The sequence below is a fragment of the Macaca mulatta genome, chromosome 4, assembly GCF_049350105.2.
Source record: "Macaca mulatta isolate MMU2019108-1 chromosome 4, T2T-MMU8v2.0, whole genome shotgun sequence".
NCBI classification, from domain to species: Eukaryota; Metazoa; Chordata; class Mammalia; order Primates; family Cercopithecidae; genus Macaca; species Macaca mulatta.
The window spans coordinates 43487048-43501577 of record NC_133409.1 but is presented as its reverse complement, the minus strand read 5'-3'; the positions used below and the strand labels follow the sequence as shown (position 1 = coordinate 43501577).

The following is a 14530-nucleotide window of genomic DNA, read 5'->3' as shown; positions in this document are numbered from 1 at the left end:
GACCCGGTACAGCTGCGGCCGGAGTTGCGCGCCCTGCCCTGGCTCCTCCGCGGGGACAGGGAACCGCACCTCGCTTCGGCCCGCCTTCTTTTGGGGCACCTCCCGCCCCCGTCCCTGCCTTTGTTTTTGAGAGAAAGGCAGGCAGAGATGGCCCCGCGGGCAGTCGCGGGTGGCGCTGTTTCTGTGCAACCGGTTTGGGCGCCTCTGCCGCGGCCCGGCCCGCGCTGGGAACCGCGGGCACTGAGCCGCCAAGAGGTTGTCCCAGCGCCGCCGCGAGCAGAGAAAGGCCGGAGGGGGTGCCTGGCGACCCGCCCCCCGTGGCCCGTGCCCGCACTCCTGGGGCTCAGCCAGGGCGAATGGTCGTACTCATCCCAAGAAGGTGTCCTAGGTACCAGACAGCTTTCAGCGTCCCTTGCGGAGGAGGTGGTGGGACCACAGACACATGGGGAGAATCTGGAACTGTTCTGGTTTCTGAACTTCCCCGACAGGACCCCAAACCCTCTGAGTCATCCCCCCAGGCTTAACGGGACTCGGGGAGAGTTAGTGCGGAGGCCAGACACTAGTGCTTTTCAAGAATTTTGGTTACCAAGGCTTTCCGGAGCCGAGCGAGGTGCGGCTCTGTTTCCCAACACCCGCGCTCCGCCCGCCAGGCCGACCCCGCGTTACTGTCCCCTGCGGCGGAGACCCGGCGCGGCTCCGGCGTCCTCCAGAGGACCCCCATCGTGGGAAACCAGAGCTCCGAGGCTCCCCGGGGCTACGGGACCGCCGCAGAAGCAGCAGGCCCTCCCCACGCGAAAACCAGCGGACAGAAGGGTGGCCACGTGAAAAGCAATGGTGACATCCCCCAAGGGTGAAGGGGAGTTGGCCCCTGTGAACAGAAGAGGCAGCCGGGGCCACTGGCAATGACATGGAGCCAGCACCCCCTAGTCAGGGTGCTGAGGCCAAAGGGGAGCCTCCCTCCCCCGCAAGGAGACTCCCAAGAAGACGAAATTGTCTTTCAAGGCCAGGCATGGTGGCTCATGCCTGTAATCCCTGCATTTTGGGAGGCCAAGACTGGGGGAATCGCTTGAACCCAGGAGTTCCAGACCAGACTGGGCAACATGTCGAAAACCCATCTCTACAATACTACAATAAAATAGCGTTGATGGTATAGTGGTGAGCATAGCTGCCTTCCAAGAAAAAAAAAAAAAAAGCTGGGTGTGCTGGGGTTGTGATCTCAGCTACTCCCGAGGCTGAGCTGGGAGGATCCGCTTGAGCCTGGGGAGGTCGAAGCTGCAGTGAGCCGAGATCACGCCACTGCACTCTAACCTGTCTTAAAAAAAAAAAAAAAAAAAAAAAAAAAAAAAAAAAAAATCTCTTTCAAGAAGGCTTTCTAAGAGCAGCTTGTCCTTCAAGACAAATGGGAAGGAGGGTGGGGTGCTGCTTCTGCCTCCTCACCTATGGACGAAGAGCAGGAGCGGGGCGGGAGGAGATCAGTGCCTGCAGCGACAAGGGCACTGCCCAGGAAGGGAAGGCTATTGCTACCCCTGACAGCCGGGAGCCCCAGGCCAAGGGGGCAGAGGCAGTGCTGCCTCAGAAGAAGAGGCAGGGCCCCAGGCTACAGAGCTGTCCGCTGCCTTGGGGCGGAGAGTGGCCCTACACCAGCCCACGCTGAGCAGAATGAATAGTGGGGTGGGCCAGGTGGTTGATCTCTAAGCTGCAAAAACTGCTGTTGTTGTGAGGTCACTGCCTGGACCTGGTGCCCTGGCTGCCCTCCTGTGCCCAGAAAGGAAGGGGCTATTGCATCCTACCAGCTACATTCCCTTTCCTTCTCTCCCTCCTGTGGATTCTCCAATCCGCCATCTGGCTTTCCTCTTAAGACCAGTTGAAGATGGTCCCTTCCAGCCTCCCAAGTTAGATTAGTGATATGAAATCCTCCTTTCCCTGGCCCTGCCTCCTTCCCTGTCCCCAGCCCTGCAGAAGGCAATTTTTGGTTTTCTTCCCCAATTATTTTCCAAGTAGGTTTTGTTTACCCTACTCCCCAAGTCCCTGAGCCAGAAGTTGGGTGCTTCAACTCCCAAACCTTGAGGGTCCAGCCTCCCCCGTGTTGAGTTTTTACTCTCTGGTGCTCTGCCTAGTGTTACCTGGGCCGGGGGAAAGCGGGGGACACTGCCCTGCCTAGGGTTCTGTTCAAGTTCAAACCTTCAGCTTGTGAATCAGCTGTGTCTCTTTTTTTGACTTGGTAAGCACATATTAGGCTTTGGGGCCAGGGAGAGGTCTGTAATGTGAAATAACTTCTTCTTACCTTTTCTTCTCTAATTTTTATAAATAACTTTTCATGGCCAAACCCCAGATTTGTATTTTTTTTTTTTTCTAACTGCTAAAACCATTCTCTTCCACCTGGTTTTATTATAACAATTGGAAAAGGAATACATGTCCCTTAAATTTTTTTTGTTAGATGTATTCTTTATTTTTTCCAAGAGATTTATTGAGATATAATTCATATACAATATAGTTCACCCATTTAGAGTGAACTAGTCAACAGTTTTTAGGATCTTTAGAACTGGGCAACCATCATCACAAGGTGAGAACATTTTCATCACTCCCCACCCTTAAAGAAACTCTGTAACCTTTAACCACCACCTCCCAATTCCCTATTCCCCATGCCTAGGCAACTACTAATTTGTTCTGTGTCTCTATAGTTTTGTCTATTTAGAACATTTCATATGAATGGACTCATAATAGTATGTGATCCTTTGTGACTGGTTTATTTAACTTGGCAAAATGTTTTCAAGGTTCATCTGTGTTGTGGCAGTACTCCATTTCTTTTCATAGCTGATTAATAGTCCATTGGATACACATTTTATTTATCAGTTCATCAGATGAGGGACATTTGGGCCATTTTCAGCTTTTGGTTATTATAAATAAAGCTGCTATACATGTTTATGTACATGTTTCTGTGTGCATGTATGTTTTCATGTCTCTCGGGTAAACATCTAGGAGTGGAAGTTCTGGGTCAAATGGTAACTCTATGTCTCTTATGTTTAACTTTTTGAGGAACTGCCAGACTGTTTTTTTGCCACTTTACATTCTCACCAGCAGGGTATGAGCATTCTATTTCTCCACATCCTCGTCAACACGTGTTATTATCTGGCTTTTGGATTCTAATCATCCTAGCAGGTGTGTGCTATGGTTTGAATGTTTGTCTCTCCGGAAACTCATGTTGAAACTGAATCCCCAATATGGCAGTATTGAAAGGTGGGGCCTTAAAAGGTGATTGGGTGGTGAGGGCTCTGAAATCCATCCATCCATGGGATAATGGATTAATGGATTATTGGGTTAGCACAAGAATGGGACTTGTGGCTTTATAAGAGGAAGGAGAGAGACCTGTGCTAGCACACTGAACCCCATCACCATGTAATGCTCTGTGCTGTCACAGGACTCTGAAGAGAGTCCCCACCAGCAGGAAGGCCCTCACCAGATGTGGCCCCTTGACCTGGAACTTCCCAACCTCCATAACTGTAGAAAATAAATTCCTTTTCTTTATAAACTACCCAGATTCAGATTTTCTGTTATAAGCAATAGAAAATAGACTAAAACAGTGCACCTGGTGCTTTAAAATATTTTTTGAGATATAATTCGCATAGCATCAGTCACTATTTTAAAGTGTACAATTCAGTGATTTTTAGTATATTCACTATGTTATACAAACATCATTACTACTAATTTCTAATTCTAGTATATTCCATCAGTCCAAACAGAAACTCCATGTATTTTAGCAATCACTGTTCATCTCCCTTGCCCCAACCTCTTGCAGCCACAAATCTACTTTCTGTCTCTATCGATTTGCCTCTTCTGGATATTTCGTACAAATGGAATCATGTATTATAATATGTCATATTTAGGCCAGGCGCAGTTGCTCACGCCTGTAATCCCAGCACTTTGGGAGGCTAAGGCGGGCAGATCACCTGAGGTTGGGAGTTCGAATCCAGCCTGACCAACATGGAGAAACCCCATCTCTACTGAAAATACAAAATTAGCCAGGTGTGGTGGCACATGCCTGTAATCCAGCTACTCGGGAGGCTGAAGCAGGAGAATCGCTTGAACCTGGGAGGTAGAGATTGCAGTGAGCCGAGATCCTGCCATTGCACTCAAGCCTGGGCAACAAGAGTGAAACTCCGTCTCAAAACAAACAAACAAAAAAACAATTATATGTGATATTTTGCAACTGGCTGCTTACTCTTAGTGTAATGTTTTCCTTTATGTTGTAGCATTACCAGTACTTAATTTCTTTTTAATTGCCAGAAAATATCCATTGTATGGGCCTAGTGCTTCTAAAGCATTTGATGTCTTCTCTTTTCCTTGCCCTTCCCTGCCCAAACAACTGTGCAGTGGCCTGAGGACTCATGGCACTTTCTAGTGGTTCTGTCAGATATATTATTATGCAGAGCTAAGTTTGATTTACTTAGTAAAGGCTAAATAATGAATGTTTACTTATTTTTAAAAATAGCTTGTTTAGTTTAACTATGTAACAGATGTGATCCATTGCTTAGGTGACTTTGCAAAGTTGAAAATACAACTTTATCACAGGTCTTTTTTAAAAAAAGAAAAAGGATGTAATTTACGTCATTGCTTAATAAATCTGTTATTTTAATCTACAGAGTATTTTTACATTTATCAATGTCTTTTTTGGAGGGCAATATTTTATTTGCGGAAAATCTGAGGCTAAATTTGGAGACATTTATTTTTTAGGGTTTGGAATATGCAGTTAGTGAAGGTAATAGCAGATGACTAGGCTGCATTATCTGTATTTACAAGGCAGTAACTAGTCATATAAAAGAACAGAGGAAGGAAAGAAAAGGATTTATTTCGAAATCATAGGATTTCAGTTTAGAACAAGTTTAATAAAGTTTAGTAAAGTTTAACAAACTTTAAAATTTTTAAATTAAAGTTCATAAACAATCTTCATTCAAGTTTTATATTGTTATTTTAAAATAATTGAGTTAGTTTTAGTTTTCTTGTCAATTAATTTTTTATTAGCTTATATTTCATCAATGTTTATGTGACACTATGAAGCAGATATTTTATTTAAGCTTTACAGCAAATTTTGAGATAAGTTCTATTTTCCACATTTGGAAATCTATGAGCTGATGGGGGAGGGGCAGAGCACCCAAATGTTTCTTCTTTTTGTCTTTCAAAAGTACTATTTATCTTCAGTTAACAAGCAATATTTTATTTTTGTATTTCTTCATTTATTCATTTATTTAGAGACAAGGTCTTACTCTGTCACCCAAGCTGGAGTGCAGTGGTATAATCACGGCTCATGCAGCCTCGGCCTCCCCAGGCTCAAGCAATCCTCCCACCTCAGCCTCCTGAGTAACTGAGATTACAGGGGCATGCTACCACACCTGGCTAATTTTTTGGTTGTTTTTGTAGAGAAAGGGTTTTGTCACATTGCCCAGGCTGGTCTTGAACTCCCGGGCTCAAGTAATCTGCCTACCTTGGCCTCAGAAAGTGCTGGGATTATAGGCCTGAGCCACCGTGCCTGGCCTTACAAGTGGTATTTTAGGAACAGATATTTAGCATTGTGTTTGGTGAGGAAAGACTAAGTTATGCTGTGGAAACAACTTCACATAGCACTGGCCATAAGCAACAGCTGATTCCTTGCTCATGCAGAGTCCTCTCTGGGTCTGAATGAGGATTTTGGACAGCCCCTTTCCATGAGATGGTACAGCGTGGCGCCTCCACGATCACCCTGGCAAGGGAAGAGAGCACTGAGAGACCCACACCAGTAATACAGCCAGTTCTCATTATTTGTGGTAGTTACATTCCTTAAAGTAACCATAAACACCAACTTAGTAAATACTGACCCATTGCTCCCAGGGGAAATATAGAATTAGGTTCCTGTAAGCCTCTGGTCACGCTATTTTCAGTAACCAGTCAATACATAACCTTGTTTTATGTGTGTTTCTGCATAAATATATCTTATTTAACAGGTGTTGTTGATTCATTAGCATTGAACTCACAACCAACAGCATTATAACTCATGACTGAATGACACACATATCTTCTCCATAAGGCACATCACAGCCTTCTTGCACTTAGGAACACCAGACAGCACATCGGCCCTAAGGCTGGGGGCTGTCTTTTGTTTTGTTTTGTTTTTGTTTTTGAGACGGAGTCTCGCCCTGTCGCCCAGGCTGTTGTGCAGTGGTGTGATCTCCACTCACTGCAACCTCCGCGTCCCGGGTTCAAGCGATTCTCCTGCCCCACTAGCTGCCCGAGTAGCTGCGATTACAGGTGCATGCCTCCATACGCCTGAGGACTGTTTTAAACAGCAAACAAAAAGCACAAAAATGCAAAAACGGTGGCACTCCATAGACTGTGAAATGGACATTGTCTACCGCACGAGAGCTAAAACAAGACAGAGCTTGCCTCATCCAACTTCAGCTAGGAATGTGTGCACTGGGCAACCTGTATTTTCCAAAGCTCTGTGCCTGCATATGTCTGAGAGTGACCAGAAAATGCTGTGAGTAGACTGTGGAGTTACAAAGACATTTTAGCAAGCAGGCAAATTTGCAAATATGCAAATATGGAATTTGTGAATAATGAGGATCAACTGTAAATGCTTCCTGCAGTAAGTTACATAGGTTGTTTCCATCCACTTTCATTGACCAAAGCAAGTCACCGGGCCTTGATTAACCTCAAGGGGGTGCAAAAATGCTATCGATCTGTGTTTTTAAAGGAGAGCTCAAAATATTTGAGAAAAGCCTGTCTGTAATATCATTGAGTCACACGTTGTTTATTTATTCCATACTTGTGGCGGATTTTTATTTCCCAAAGATGGTTGCAACATTATCTTCCATCCAATGTGCTGTTCTTATAACGTGACTTTGACATACCTCTAATTAAGAGGTGGACATCTCTTCTCCCTTTCCTTGAAACTTGGCAGGTTTATGATGACAGTAGAAGGCTAGATCATTAAAGTTGTCCACCTAGTTTTCTTTAGGACACTTGCTCTTAGAATCTAACAGCCATGCTGAAAGGAACCCCAAGCAGCTCCATGGAGAGCTATGTGTAGTATATCCTAGCTGAGGACCTGGCTGACAGCTGGTATCAACCACTGCCCATGTTGAGTAAGTAAGTGTTCAGATGATTCCAGCCCACCATTGAGTCACCTCCAGACATCCTTGAGTCTTCCTCCCGAGGTCCCAGAAGTCATAGAGGAGATACAAGCTATCCCTGCAGTACTCACAGAAACTGTGAGGATAAGAAAATGGTTATTTTAAAAAATGACTTTATGTTTGGGGTAATGTTTTTCAGAAAGAATAACTTGAAAAGTATTTATTCTATACAGTATTGTAGTAGGTTTTGGTGGGTGGTATGGTTTGGCTCTGTCCCCACTCAAATCTCATTTTGAATTGTAATCCCTACTTGTCAGGGGAAGGGCCTGGTGGGAGGTGATTGGATCATGGGAGTGGACTTGCCCCTTGCTGTTCTTGTGATAGTGAGTTCTCACGAGATCTGGTTGTTTGAAAGTGTGTGGTACTTCCCCCTTCATTGTCTCCTGTTCCACCATGGTAAGACGTGCTTGCTTCCCCTTCACCTTTTGCAGTGATTGTAAGTTTTCTGAGGCCTCCCAACCATGCTTCCTATAAAGCCTGCAGATTTGTGGGTCAATTAAACCTCTTTTCTTCATAAATTACCCAGTCCCAGGTAATTCTTTATAGCAGTGTGAGAACGGACTAATACAGTGGGTTTTAGCAACAAATAGTATTTGATTTTGGCCTTTCTGGGGTCATCCATGCACTCATAACATAGTTAAATATCTGGTCTTCTTGGCCTTTTTTTTTTTTTTTTTTTAAGACAGGGCCTCACTTTGTCGCCCAAGTTGGAGTGCAGTGGCTATTCGCAGGCACAGTCACAGAGCACTACAGCCTTGAACTGCTGTGCTCAAGGTATCCTCCCACCTCAGCCTCCTGAGTAGCCAGGACTACAGCTGCATGCCACCGCTCTCAGCAGTTACCTAGTTATCTGGTCCCCTTATGGTTACACGTGTCTCATATGTGATAACTGTAAAATGGGTAGCAACTTGGTATTCTAACAAGAAATTTAGTCTTTTTTTTTGGCTGGCCTCTCCTTCAGTTTTGATGAGAATTAGAGTACCCATTAACGATTTAGACGCAAAGCAACCCATGAAGCACCTCCTCCACTGAGCTCTTTGCTCTGTGCCTGATCCATAATTGCATGCTAAATGTTTAATGAATGCCAGTCGTAGAATTTGGCAGACACATAGATAGGAATTGAGTGTTTTTAGGAACATCTGGGAACCACCTTTCTTATCTGTCACAGAAAATGAAGAGACACTGAGTTGTGGGGTTGAGGATAAAAAAGCTAAAGTCTCAAGCTGGAAATGCGTTTAAAAATTAAAATACCAATTTTAATCAGAGTGAGGCTTGATATAACTTGTAAGTCTGTTGGAGGTGTTTATGAAAAAAGAGAGGCTCATCCATACTGATTTTAAAAGATTTATGCTTTGAAGTAAAAATAGATGACCAAATATATCACAACTAGATAACTCACATTCTCAAAAGCACTTAACAAAACTAATCTTTGATGCAGCTAAGATAAAATGTTTCTGATAGATCACTTGATGAAAGACCATTTTCCAAACATTTAGTGCTGCTAAGATGTTTCCTTGAACTATTACATGTGGGGTTTCCATTGTTGCAGTAGAATTATCGTATTCTTCCTTTCTTTTTTCTTTTTCTTTTCTTTTCTTTTTAGAAATAGGGTCTTGCTCTATCACCCAGGCTGGAGTGCAGTGGCACAATCCTGGGCTTAAGCAATCCTCCCATCTCAGCCTTCAGAGTAGCTGGGACTATAGGTGCACACCACCATGGCTGGCAATTTCTTTAATAATTTCTTGTAGAAATGGGGTCTTTAACTCCTGGGCTCAAGTGATCCTCCAGCCTCAGCCTCTCAAAGTGCTGGGATTACAGGTGTGAGCCACCATGCCTGGCCTGCATTATTTATTAAGGTAAATTAAAGCATTAGTAGGAATTGGACTTGACTCCCTAATGACTTTGGGAACATAGGTGTTACAGAGGTTCAGTGTCCAACTTCCCAGAAGAGGAGTTCCTCTGCCTGCCTCTTTAACAGATCTGCAAACTGGTCAGTTCTCAGCCTGCTCGTAAGTCCTGCATAATGGTCTCCCCAGGTTGTTCTACAGTTGAGTGTCTACATGTGCACAATGAGACCCAGGCACAGAAGAAATAAGTAACAGATTAAAAATTGCCTCCAAGGTCATGTGTGTTGGCTCACACCTGTAATCCCAGCACTTTAGGAGGCTGAGACAGGAGAGTCACTTGAGCCCAGGAGTTTGAGACCAGCCTGAGCAACATAATGAGACCATGTCTCTACAAAAAAAAAAATTTTTTTTTTAAATTAGCTGGGCGTGGTGGCTGAGCCTATAGTCCTAGTTACTAGTGGGGCTGAGGTGGGAAGATCACTTGAGCCCTGGAGGTCAGGGATGCAGTGAGCCATGATCACGCCACTATACTCGAGCTTTGGTAATAGAGCAAGACCCTGTTAAAAAAAACTCCACTATCATGGAGAAAAGGTTCAGTAGTAACGCCTGAAACATCTCCTCTTTGAGATCAATGCTTCTCAAGCTATCTGCAATGAAAGATCCTTTATATATTTTTAAAATTTCCAGCTCATCTTAAACCAACATCAGTGTCTACTGCACAGGACCATGTGCAGCTCATACTATAGGCTACTGAACCCACAAGTTCTGCAGTAATTTAGTTGGTCTATACCAATATCAGTGAGGTGAGTCCACTGATCACATGCATGGATTTTGTAAAAAATAAGTTGCTATGAATGTCTCTAAACATGAAACCAGCCCAATTGTGCCATAGAACTGATGTTCATGGTTTCTTTTGAATAAACATAGAAATTGGCCCAGTGTTAAAACTTTAGAAAGTTATCTTTGTCTTATTTGAGTTCCTTTCTCAGGAAACCAACCATCAGGCCTCCCAGATAGTATCAAGGAACTGAAACTTACAAGATTATTGCATCTGGCCAATGAGAGGCCAGATCCCTTACCCTTCATGATTGTCTAACCGACCACTTGCCTCCTGTTAACCAACTCCTCTTCCTTACCCCTTCCTAACTCCTGTTTTCCCACACATAGTTATATTTCCTCCCTGCTACATACACCCCTAATTTTAATTGGTTGGGGATTTGAGACAGATCTCTCATCTCTTCAGCTGCAGCACCTGAATAAAGCCTTCTTCCCTGCCAATGCTTGTCTCAGTGATTGGCTTTCTGTTTGGTGAGCAATGGGACTCAGATGGAACCCCTGGTGTTTTAGTAACAAATGCTTACTCTCAACTTCTCTTATCATCTTATCTCAGACTATCAACAGATAGCTTGTGAGCCAGCATCAGTTCATGGACCATAACTCGAAGAACACTAATTTAGATGACTATCCCTGTCTCCTGTCCAGCTGAAACCTGATTTAGCCTTTCCAATCATTGCAGTACTTCTGGGGTTGACTCTCTGGATACTTAGCTTGTATTTATACTTAAGGAAGACTACAGTGTATTAACATGGATTAGATGATATTATTTTATAGTCTATACTCATAATTTTCATTGCTATAAATTTAAATATATAAAATTATATTTTACTTGGTTTTATTATTTGTTTATTTAATATTTAGAAATATTTTTTTTCCAGGTTCATATTAGTACACATTGACTATCACATGATGAGCTGACATTATTAGCTTCTTCAGGCATGAGGACTTAATGGATGAGGTACAGGCAGGCTGGAATCCATCAATGTTGCTTTCACAGCTAGAGTTTCTTTAGACATTCACTTAAAGTATAGGACAATCAAAGTCATGCCCCTTTTTGTGGCTAGTACACAATTCGTTCTACTTGTAAGAGTGTTAAGTGTTGGAATATTGTTAATACCAGTGAACAGGAATTGGGCATCAGTTTCTGGACTGCCATGATTTTAGTCTCACCACAGTCACAAAATCTGTAGCCTGCGTCCTTCAGCGTGGGCAGCCACCCTCCGCCAGGTCAGAAGAGGGTGCCTCCGCTTGGCTTAAACCCACATGTAAGAATCTGGGTTTCCATCTGAGCTCTGCCACTTTCTAGCCCTCGGCCCAGGATTCAGCCTCACCAAATCTCTCTCTTCATTGGTACAAATAGCTGGGTATTCATCACATACAATTTTGAGGATTCTAAGAGGAAATGCCCAGTTACTGCTTAGCCCAATATTTTGCATGTTGTGTCCCCATAAATGATAGTTGTGAGTATGGTTTTTTGTGAATGAAAACTCTGGGTCATTTCACTAAGCCCTGAGATCCATTAATTGAACTCGCCTGGTCCTCTGTCCATTAGAATCTCCAGGCATGAGAACTTAGTGGATGACGTACAGAAAGGTTGGAATCCATCTGTACTGCTTTCACAGCTAGAGTTCCTTTAGACCTTCACTTGACATAGAGGACACTCCATTTGCAATAGTTGTTCTGTCCTCAAGGCAGATGTGTGTTTGAACACTGGATTGTCCCAATAGCCCTCTGAAGTAGATCCTATTAATATGATAAAAGAATAAATAAATAATGAATAATTTAGAGATGAGAAGATTCAATGATATGTTCTTGTACATTCTGCATATAGAAGAAAACTTATTAACATCACTTTGTAACTTATTGTTATGATGGCGTTAGCAAAATGGGAGAAAATAAGGGAAGGAAAGTCTGGCTAGGACCACTGAACTTGTGTCGGGGAGGAAAGAGAAATTAATTCTTATTTTCTCTGAATAAAACATCCAATTTCCTGTTTCCTTGCCTGAATTTTGCTTGCATTGAATCAGGATAACCTCCTTCCCAGGGCTATATTGTGACCATTGCGGGCCTAAGGCACCTTTGTCTTTGTGGTTTCCACACGAAAATTATAAAATATATGAATTACATTTTATGACTGTATTGGTATAAAGATGAATATAATCTTTGATCCCCAAAGTTTATTTTTTCTTCTGATTTTAAAATAAATTAAAACCTTTTCATGGACCCTAAAAGTAAGGTGAGCTTTGGGGATGGTGCCTCGTGTGCCTGTTTGGCCCTGGTCCCACCATAGCAATTCAGATGTTTTAGTTTCCTTATGAGAGAGTGAGAGTGCTTGATGTATAACATGGGTTGGTAAATATAGAGAGGAGCTGATGCTTGCTCTGTCCTTAGGCAGATGTGTGTTTTAACACTGGATTGTCCCAATAACCCTCAGATTCTTGTAATATGATAAAGGAACAGATAAATAATGAACAATGTAGAGAAAGGAAGATTCAGCATTTGAAATCAGAATATTTAATTTTTTCTCCACTTTGTTCAGAATCCGGTAGATGAAGAATGCAAATATTGGCCCTTCAAAACATCCAACTATGTGCATTGTATAAAAACTTTGAGGGGTTGGGTGCAGTGGCTCATGCCTGTAATCCCGGCACTTTAGGAGGCCGAGGCAGGTGGATCACGAGGTCAAGAGATCAAGACCATCTTGGCCAACATGGTGAAACCTCGTCTCTACTAAAAATATAAAAATTATCTGGGAGTGGTTGCACATGCCTGTAGCTACTAGGGTTGCACAGCTACTCGGGAGGCTGAGGCAGGAGAATTCCTGGATCCAGAAGGAAGAGGTTGCAGTGAGCCAAGATTGTGTCACTGCACTACAGCCTGGCAACAGAGCAAGACTCCATCTCAAAAACAGAACAAAACAAAACAAAACAAACAAACTTTGAGGAATTGAGGACATGAAGATATATTTTACCTATATGGCAGAGTCCCTCCCCCAGGAGCAAGAACACTGTGGGACTTAAGAGTTTTTCCACCCTGTTGCCCAGGTTGGAGTGCAGTGGCACGATCATGGCTCAATGCAGCCTCAACCTCCTGGGCTCAAGTGATCCTCCCACCTCAGCCTCCTGAGTAGCTGGGACCACAGGTGTACACCACCATGCCTGGCTAATTTTTAAAAAATTTTTGTGGAGATGGTGTATTGCCTTGTTGCCCAGGCTGGTCTCAAACTCCTGGGCTCAAGCCGTCCTCCTGCCTCGGCCTCCCAAATTGCTGGGATTACAGGCATGAGCTACCATGCTAAGCCCTTTTGTGGTTTTCACTGAGCACTTTATATGGTTCTATTTTCTCTGATTTCTTACACATCAATTATTCTTATTTTTTAGTGGTGGGCCTAGAATTTGCAATATATATTTACAATGAATCCAGGTCCTCTTTCAAATAATATTATACTGCTTCATAGATAGTGCAAGTACTTTATAATAATAAAATTCTCCTAATTCCTCCCTCCTGTCTCTTATATTATGGCTGTCATGTATTTCACTTATATATAAGCACACATAATCAAGCAGGTTTTTGCTGCTATTATTTTGAACAATTAAGACTTTTATCAATTAAGAACTGAGCATATACAAAATTACTTTACCTTTATTTATCCCCTCTATAATCCTCTTCCTTTCTTTTTTGTTTTGTTTTGTGAGACAGGGTTTCACTTCGTTGCCCAGTCTAGAGTGCAGCGGTGCAATCATAGCTCACTGTAATTACCAGCTCCTGGGCTCAAGCAATCCTCTCACCTTAGCCTTTCGAGTAGCTGGGACTACAGGAATGCACCACCATGCCAGGCTGTTTTTATTTTTTTTAGATGGAGTTTTGCTCTTGTCACCCAGGCTGGAGCGCAGTGGCGCGATCTTGGCTCACTGAAACCTCCACCTCCCAGGTTCAAGCCATCCTCTCACTTCAGCCTCCCCAGTAGCTGGGAATACAGGCACACAATACCACGCCAGGCTAATTTTTAATTTTTTTTTTAGAGATGGGGTTTCACCATGTTGCCCAGGCTGCTCTCGAACTTGTGAGCTCAAGCAATCTGCCTGCCTCAGCCTCCCAAAGTGCTAAGATTATAGACATAAGCCACTGTGCCCGGCCAGAAAGAAGCATATTTCTGATGACCACAATTCAGTCATCATCTAAAACATGTTTTATACTATTCAAGTTCAGGGTACTCCATTTTTCCTCATCTTCCTTAAATCATAAACTAAAACACTTTTCAGCCATAAATCGAACAATCCAGAGAGTATTTCCCAAGCAATGAATCATTTTTTATTTTTTATTAAAAAAAATTTTTTTGAGATGTAGTTTCGCTCTCATTGCCTAGGCTGGAGCACCATGGTACAATCTCAGCTCACTGCAACCTTCACTTCCTGGGTTCAAGCGATTCTCCTGCCTCAGCTTCTCAAGTAGCTGGGATTACAGGCGCCCGCCACCATGCCTGGCTAATTTTTGTAATTTTAGTAGAGACGGAGTTTCACCATTTTGACCATGCTGGTCTCAAACTCCTGACCTCAGATGATCCGCCCACCTTGGTCTCCCAGAGTGCTGGGATTACAGGTATGAGCCACCGCACCCAGCCTCATTTTTAAAATTTTTAATTTTGTAGAGATGAGGTCTCGCTATGCTGCCCAGGCTGGGCTC

At 43.3% G+C, this 14530-nt stretch overlaps 1 pseudogene; it reads left to right on the top strand.

Moving 5' to 3' along the window:
• The first annotated feature begins 147 nt into the window (after positions 1-147).
• LOC144340771 (MARCKS-related protein pseudogene) lies at positions 148-1815 on the top strand (annotated as a pseudogene).
• The last annotated feature ends 12715 nt before the right edge of the window (positions 1816-14530 follow it).